This window comes from Coptis chinensis, chromosome 3 (genome assembly GCF_015680905.1).
Source record: "Coptis chinensis isolate HL-2020 chromosome 3, ASM1568090v1, whole genome shotgun sequence".
Lineage (NCBI taxonomy): Eukaryota > Viridiplantae > Streptophyta > Magnoliopsida > Ranunculales > Ranunculaceae > Coptis > Coptis chinensis.
Genome location: NC_141458.1, coordinates 81,640,252 through 81,648,332, shown reverse-complemented (window position 1 = coordinate 81,648,332; position 8,081 = coordinate 81,640,252).

Genomic DNA, 8,081 nt, shown 5'->3' with positions numbered 1-8,081 from the left:
ACTTCGTTGATACCGTCCTCTGCTATGGTACCAGGTGGATTTTGCGCGTCTACTTGTGCTCGTAATGCAACATTCTCCTGCTTGAGAAGGGTGATGTGCTCGTTCATTGTACCTAGTTGACTTGTTAAGCTCTGGATTTAAGCTTCGAGGCTTGCCATGCTTCGTGGGCTTGAGGAATTTTCTTAGTGAGTGATTTGTGAAAGTTGCGAAAGTTTCTCAAGAAATCGAGATCACAGACGGTGCCAATGTAAAGATGTTATTTAGTTTGGGCTTTACAATATGTGATTAAGGTGGAGGAGATGGGGATAATAAATTGGAAAGACCGAGTTCATTCTGAGCGAACTGCCTATGTATCTATCTCTCACTTCTGGGGGGAAAACTAGAATCAGGTCTGGCGTAGTTCATGTTTGGGGTATTTATAGTTACTGAACATGAAGATCCATACAACACGTGTACTGACAAGCACAGATGTATGGTTGAGATTGAGAAGGAGTGTATGAATGGTGTTGGTAGGAATTTCGTAATGATGGGGAGTGGTTACAGTGGTTTGTATTTTGCGGTAATGGATTGTGTAAGTATGGTTTTGGTAATGATTGCATCTAGAAGAAGGATGATGTCATTAGATGGAACGTTCTGCGTGAGGATGTGCGAGTTGAGCTACTTTGAAGCGATCTCGTAGATCGGGTGTGTGAGCTGAGGATGCGAGTCGCTCTGAAGCAAGCTCGGAGGATGAGGGCATGAGGTCGGTATGGTACTTCCATTATGCTGGACACGTGCATGATATTCCTGAATGAAAATATCACTCCCTCACAATCACTCAAACTTAACAAAACATTAATACAATGGACTCTACAATCTTTGTAGCTTTCACCTTACTTGCCTTCGCTTCCTTTGTTCTTGCCTCTGATCCTAGTTCACTTCAGGATTTTTGTATCTAGTCTACTCCCAGAATGAGATGCCATGAGCCGTTGCCATGGCAAATTCCTCACAATTTAGACGATTATACCCCCAATTTCTATCTTAAAATACATAAATACAATGGACAAATGTAATAGTTGATTTTTTAGGAGCTTTCGGTAAAAGACGAAACTTACTTTATTGATGGCGTGGGCTAACTTTCTTGATTGAGTTGTCTTGCAAATTATTGGACGATCCCTTATTTTGCATCTTCAATTACAAGATAATTATTTTTATATTATTTTAATATTTGTTTTTTTTAGGGGCAAAATGTATTAAGAATTTTTAAAAAAATTGGTCGGTGCAAATTGCAGAGCATGAAGCCATGCGTGCTCAAAACTAGTTGGTATTAATGACCCTAAAGATGGAGGTATATATAAGCTCTAAGATTCTTTTAGGTTTCATATATTATATAATTTCTATGTTAAAATCACCATTTTGAAAGTCGTATTAGATTGCAATGAATAGTTGTTATACTTCTTTCAATTCTTTTTGGTTTCATGCTCGCTAATTTATAAACGTTTTGCAGTTTTTGTGAATGGGAAATTTTGCAAGGACCCAAAGCTTGCTACAACCAATGATTTCTTCTTCGGGGGGGGGCATCATTTACCGGGGAACACATCGAACCAAGTTGGTTCAGTGGTCACTCCAGCATTTGTCGCTGAATTTCCTGGACTTAACACTCTAGGCATCTCTTTGGTTTGTATCGACTTTGCACCCAACGGTGTTAACCCACTGCATACGCACCCTCGAGCAAGTGAGATCTTAATATGCATGGAGGGTACACTTTATGTCAGATTTGTCACCTCCAATCCAGATTATCGCCTTATGACCAAAGTACTTCATCAGGGTGAAGCGTTTGTGTTCCCCAAGGCCTTATTCACTTCGAGTTCAACACTGGTAAAACTAAAAACGTTCGTTTTGCTAGTCTAGCGGCCAGGCCAGCCAACAAAGATCTTCTTGAGCCAATCCGCCTATCCTAGATAATGTTCTTGCCAATGCATTCTAGCTTGACAAGAAAGTGATTGATAATCTTCAAGCTAAAAGGTGGGTGGATGCCATATAGTCTCTGATTGGTCTCTAAAAAAAAAAAAAAAAAAAAAAAGTTTATCAAATAAAAACAGGCATTTCTTATGGCCTCACAAATCTCTCATACAACAAACAACCAATGAGTTTGGGCACGAACAAAACTCTCAAGAGAGGCACCAAATTCTAAACCCTAGAAACCAATTTTGTTTCACTTACTAATTTCTAAACCCTAACTTTGTTTATATAGTATAGCTGAAATTTTAGTGAGATACGAAATTTCGATCCATTTCAATAAATGGATACCAAAATGTCATACTCCATTAAGCACTGAGATACCAAAAAATCTAACTAGTCAGGTTGTTTTCTCAAATTCAATAAAACGATACCGAATGAGCTTCACCAGCTTGGTAACTAGATGTCATCTCTAACTCACTTTCTCGGTAACAAGATACCATCTCCAACAAACTCCAAACTTGATAAAAATGGGCGAGGAGATTATAAGCAAGTGTGGAGGTGTAAGTCTTGTTGTGAAGGCACTAGAAAGCTTGTTACACTCCAGAAATGATGAATTTTGGAGATGTGTAAAAGACAGCAAAATTTGGACTCTTCAAGAATGAGGAGAGAATATCATCTAACTTGCATTGAGCAAAGTTATAACCATTTGCCTCCAATTTTGAGGCAGTGTTTTGCTTACTGCTCTGTGTATCCAAAAGATTGTCTGATGGAGAAAGAAAAAGTGATTCATCAATGGATGGCAAATGGTTTTATCCAATCTAGTAGATGGGTAGAGGTGGAAGACATCAGTGGCGAAGTTTTCAATGAGTTACTGAAGCGCTCTTTTTTCCAAGACATGCATGAAAATGTAATTTCGCAAAAAGTAAACTTTAAAATGTTCAATCTGATGCATGACCTTGCATGCCAGGGGCGGATCTATGAGTTGGCTGACCCGGGCTGTAGCCCCCCCTAACTTTCCTCAAAACCCAAAAGTACAGTGGTAACTATTCACTCCAAAAAAAAAAAAAAAAAAGTGGTTGTTTAGTAGCCCCCTATTGAAAATCCTGCATCCGCCCCTGTTGCATGCTCTGTTATGGTCAATGGTTGTTCGTCTATGAAAATTGGTGAGATAAGAGATGTTCCTCAGAAAGCACGACATGTATCGTGGCACCATCACAAGCAACTCTGAACACAATTTTAAATCCCACTCATTCTACCGCACAATCATTTTACACCACTGTGCAACCAGTTCCCTTTTAGAGCTCTTTGTATCAAGGCTTTCGCAACTTGAATACTTAAGAGTGCTAGATCTCAGCAATTTATGGACCTTCAAAAGTCTACCACCTATTTTCGACCGTTTAAAACACTTGAGGTATCTCAACCTTACTAACATGGACATTGCATCATTACCTAAATCAGTCTGTAACCTAAGAAACTTGCAGATACTAGTGTTAAGCTACAACTTAAAATTAACAGTTTTACCTCCATCAATCAGAAACTTGAGACAGTTGATGTGCCTTGATCTCTATCAAAGTGGAATGATGGTTTTACTTGAATCCTTTTGCAGCCTAACAAATTTACATACCCTGAACCTACAGAAATGTGCCAATCTTAAAATGTTGCCCAGGTACTTGAGCAACATGAGGAACCTCAGAAAACTAATTAATGATTAGCAACATGCCTAACGTGGAAGGATGGTCTTCGAAATGTCTGCTACTCCATTTTTACCTCAAAATATTGGATCTCTATAAATGCCCCAAATTGAAATTACCCACGCCACTGCCGTCTTCTATTATAAATTTATCTGTGGAGAAAGGCAACGATCCTTCGTTGAAATCAGTGGAAAAACTCCCCAATCTTTCTCTCCTTCGTATTATGGGATTTGATGAAGAGGAAAGCCTTCCAGAAGCACATCTACAAAACCTTACTTGTCGGTGCAATTTGCACATCATCGATTGTGACAAACTGAAAAGGCTACCTACGGAACTAGAAAATCTTTCGACCAATACGAACTTTGAAGATTTTTAGTTGTGGAGGTTTGGAATCTCTAACGGAGGGATTACGAAACCTGGCTTCTCTCAAGGAATTGTTCATTGCTAATTGTGGGAGTCTAAAATCTCTATCTGAATCATTGCTACAACATTTTACAGCCCTTCAAAAGTTGAGTATTTGGGATTGTCCAAAATTGGAAATCATGTCAGTTGATTTTCAGCACTTCATCTCCCTTCAAGATTTAATGTTGGTTTGGTTGCCTCAGTTGACGTGTTTACCGGTAGAAGTACAACATGCTTGTAGACTTCAGCTTCTATTTATTAAGAATTGCAAGAACTTGAGAAAGTTATCAGAGTGGCTGCTAGAGCGTCCAACACTAACTTCGCTTGTCGTCATCGAATGTCTTCTAGAGCTACATAGAAGATGAGAAGACTAGAACCGGACTCCCCACCTTCTAGTCGAGAATCATGTTGAATTGTCGAGACAGAAGAATGCATAATATAACTTTGGGCAGGCCAATATTTAGATAATGTTAGTTAAGGTCAGTTTGTCTTCTCTGTTCCTTTATATAACCAAAACTCTAGTCACATCTAACTAAGTGTCTTTTGTTACTAATGTAGTTTGTATTGTATGAAGTGGCACTGCTCAAGGGCTTCTGGCAAGTGTTCCTCTACCTTGGTCGGATTATAGAGTCAAACATTAAGTCCAAGGTGGCAATTCATCTGGTAAAAAGCAGCAAACACCAAGGAGTAATTATGTTCAATCCCATCCCATAGAATTCGTTTGACCTCATCGCGGGTGCTACCGGGCCTCATCCAAAACGCAATCCGACTTCATCCAAGAGCTAGTATTGTTAGTCTGGTCTATTATAAGGTGGATGTTGACTATCAACCTATAGGGGAGCGATATCCTATCATGCACGTGTGCAACATAAGCGAACTCAGGACATCGATCTCCAAGACCGACCGGTGAGCAGCTCCCTCGAGAACACGCATGTGCGCAGCATAAGCGAACTCAGGACATCAACCTCCAAGACCGATCTGTGAGTAGCTCCTTTCAAGTAGGTGGTACGAACAAAGATGTTTCGGTACGAACACATGACCAGAGACAGAACGTCTCGGATAAGGTCACCACTAGAAGTAATCATTACCCAAATCTTGCTTGTACTTCCCACCACCGGGAAATAGGGGTGACCGCTACGTAACGCCCAATCGGTATATCGACTTATAATATAACCCGAACACACATTCATTCCTCATTCACCGTGTGCAAGAGACACGCGTGTCTCGGTGACATTTTCTCAAGTCTATAAATACCACCTATTTGAACTACGTCGGGCCTGATTCCTCTCCCCCAAAAAGAAAAGGAAAACCAAAAGAGGATCGTGAGGGTTCCACTCAAGCGAACTCGGTCCATCCAGAAAATCTCAACTATCTTCCCTCACCCTTCGCAAAAACAAAGGAAAACCAAAACGCTCCTTTACATTGGCGCCGTCTGTGGTTTCGATTACTTGAGAAATCACGTTACCCTAACTAAAAACTCTCCAATTCTCAAGCCCACGAAGCATGGTCAGCCTCGAAGCTCAGGTTCAACACCTTGCAGAACAACTAGGTGTAACAAATGAAAGCATTTCCTTGCTTACAGGCAAGAAAATGCTACTTTACGGGCCCAAGTCGACGCTTATCAACAGCAACCAGTCGGTAATGTTGCGGAAAATGGCATCAACGAGAATAATCAGCAGATTAACGAATTGTCACATAGGATAGGCCAAAGTGCAGTCAGAAAAGATGCAACCCAAATTGTTCAAAAGATGCTCAAGACATACCGCGCGTCCCCGTTCACTGCTGACGTTCTCAGTAAATCCTCTCCTCAAGATTTTATCCAGCCACGTTTCCCCATGTATGATGGCGCGACACTGTCGGTCAACAACATCCGCTCGATACATTCGAGTTTGGCCCTCTACGGTTCTTACGAGTATGATCATCTTCACCGCCGATTATTTCCGGCCGGTCTCAAGGATAAGCGCGACTTGATTGGTTCTTCTCTCTCGAACCTGATTCTATTAAAACTTTTGAAAGCGACTTTTACGGACTGTTTTTGCTAGCCAATACGTGCATAACGGATGTAAGAAGGCGGATCTTCATTATTTGTTCGGTTATCATTCCGAAGATGAAAACCATTAAGCCAATTCTTAGGGCGGTTCAAGGCTAAACTGTTGTGTATGGAAAGCGGACTGAAAGAGTCTTTTGCCACACTGGCCTTTTCTAACACTTGTCGAGTGCGTAATACCAACCTCTCCAGATCACTCATGAAGGAACGCCCAGAAACGCTATCCGAACTATACGCCCGAGTTGACAAGTATATCAAGTTGCAAGAAAGTTTGAAGTCCAGTGGTTTAGTTGAGAACCAGGAGGTAACAGAGATCTCTGATCACGCCCCGTGTACCAAACAGTGATCCCGGTCGCTGGCACCTAAGGCTGGAACACGACAAGATAACAACAGAGAATTCGCTGTCCTAACACGCCTTCCTAGTTACATCTTAGACAAGATCCGGCGAGCCTCGTACTTCGTCCCAGATGTGAAGCAGCCCGTAGACCGACCTGACAAGCCATATTGCGCATTCCACAAAGCCAAATGTCATGACACCAATGCGTGCTGGGGGCTTAAGCATTATCTTCAAGACCTTGTAGAAGCGGGTCACATTAAGCAGTACACCAATATTCCTGACGGTGATTTGCGTCATAAGCTCATGGCTCGCCGAGTGCGCAGTCGATCTCCACCTCGCCGAGTGCGTAGTCGATCTCTACCTCGCCGTCATCATCAAGACTTTCCAGTTCGCCCCCACAATAGAGGACGTCCCCAAGATCGTTCTCATCACGAGCGAAGACAACACTCCTCCGATCGTGACAATGCCCAAACAATTCACATGATCACTTTCCCTGATGATTCAGTTACTTTATCCAGAGAGAAAAGACATCGTGTTGGAGCTCTTCAAGAAGTATATCACTTTACTTCCCAAGCAGCACATGTTCCACATCGTTCAGGTTGCCATTCAGGAGATATCATTTTCACAGAGGCCGACCTCAACAAGGTCTGCCTTCCTCATAATGACGCACTAGTCGTCCACGTCAAGATCAGCGGACAGTAAAGCGTCTTGATCGACCTGGGGAGTTCCTGCGACGTTTTATTTTACCACACTCTCCAAGAAATGAGTTTACCCACGTCAGTTCTGATAGACCCAATTGCCCCCCTTTATGGGTTCAATGGTTCCAGGGCCGACCCGGTCGGTGATATCATCCTTCCAGTATCAGTGGGATCTAAAGAGGACAAAGTCCGCTGCAATACGCGATTCAGCGACCTGGATATCCCGTCGTCTTATAATGCCATCTTAGGACGACGATGGATCCACCAAATGCAAGCTGTACCATCGACGTTGCATCAAGTTCTCCGTTTCCCGGGCCCCAGAGGACTGATGGAGCTGAGAAGCAATCAACTGGAAGCATATCATTGTAACCAAATCTTGTCAGCAGGAAAGAACGACAGTACACCACTCCACACAAGTAGCGAACCCATCACTTATACCATGGCCAAAGACCTGGTTGCAGAGGTCAGAGCCAACGCATCAAAACAGCATGCTGGGGGCACCAGTAAGAAGAGGAAATCGTCCACTTACACTCCAGAAGTCAATCCAGCCGTTGCCGCTCCATCAGAACGGATTCCCAAAGTCGCCTCAGTTGGTGTTAATGCCGCAGTCACGCCCCCAGAAAACCCCTCTGCTATTGTTATCTCACTCGTTAGCAACCCAATGGCTTCACAGGCACGTGTTACACCATAAGTCTTCCTGCCAATGGTCACTCCAGCCCCTCTTAGTATGACCACAGAAGCCATTCCAGTTCTTGTTCTCGTCACCACAGCTGCCGATCCAATTCGGGTGCGTAAATGCACTCTCCCTCAGGTCGTTGAAGTGCCACCACGCGAAGAAACGTCGCCACCCGAGCCAGCACCTCAACAGGTCGACAGAGAGCGGGTGAACTTAGGAACTGCTAATGACCCCAAGTTTGTATATGTAGGGGCTAACCTTGACCCTACACTCAAGGCACAACTTGTAA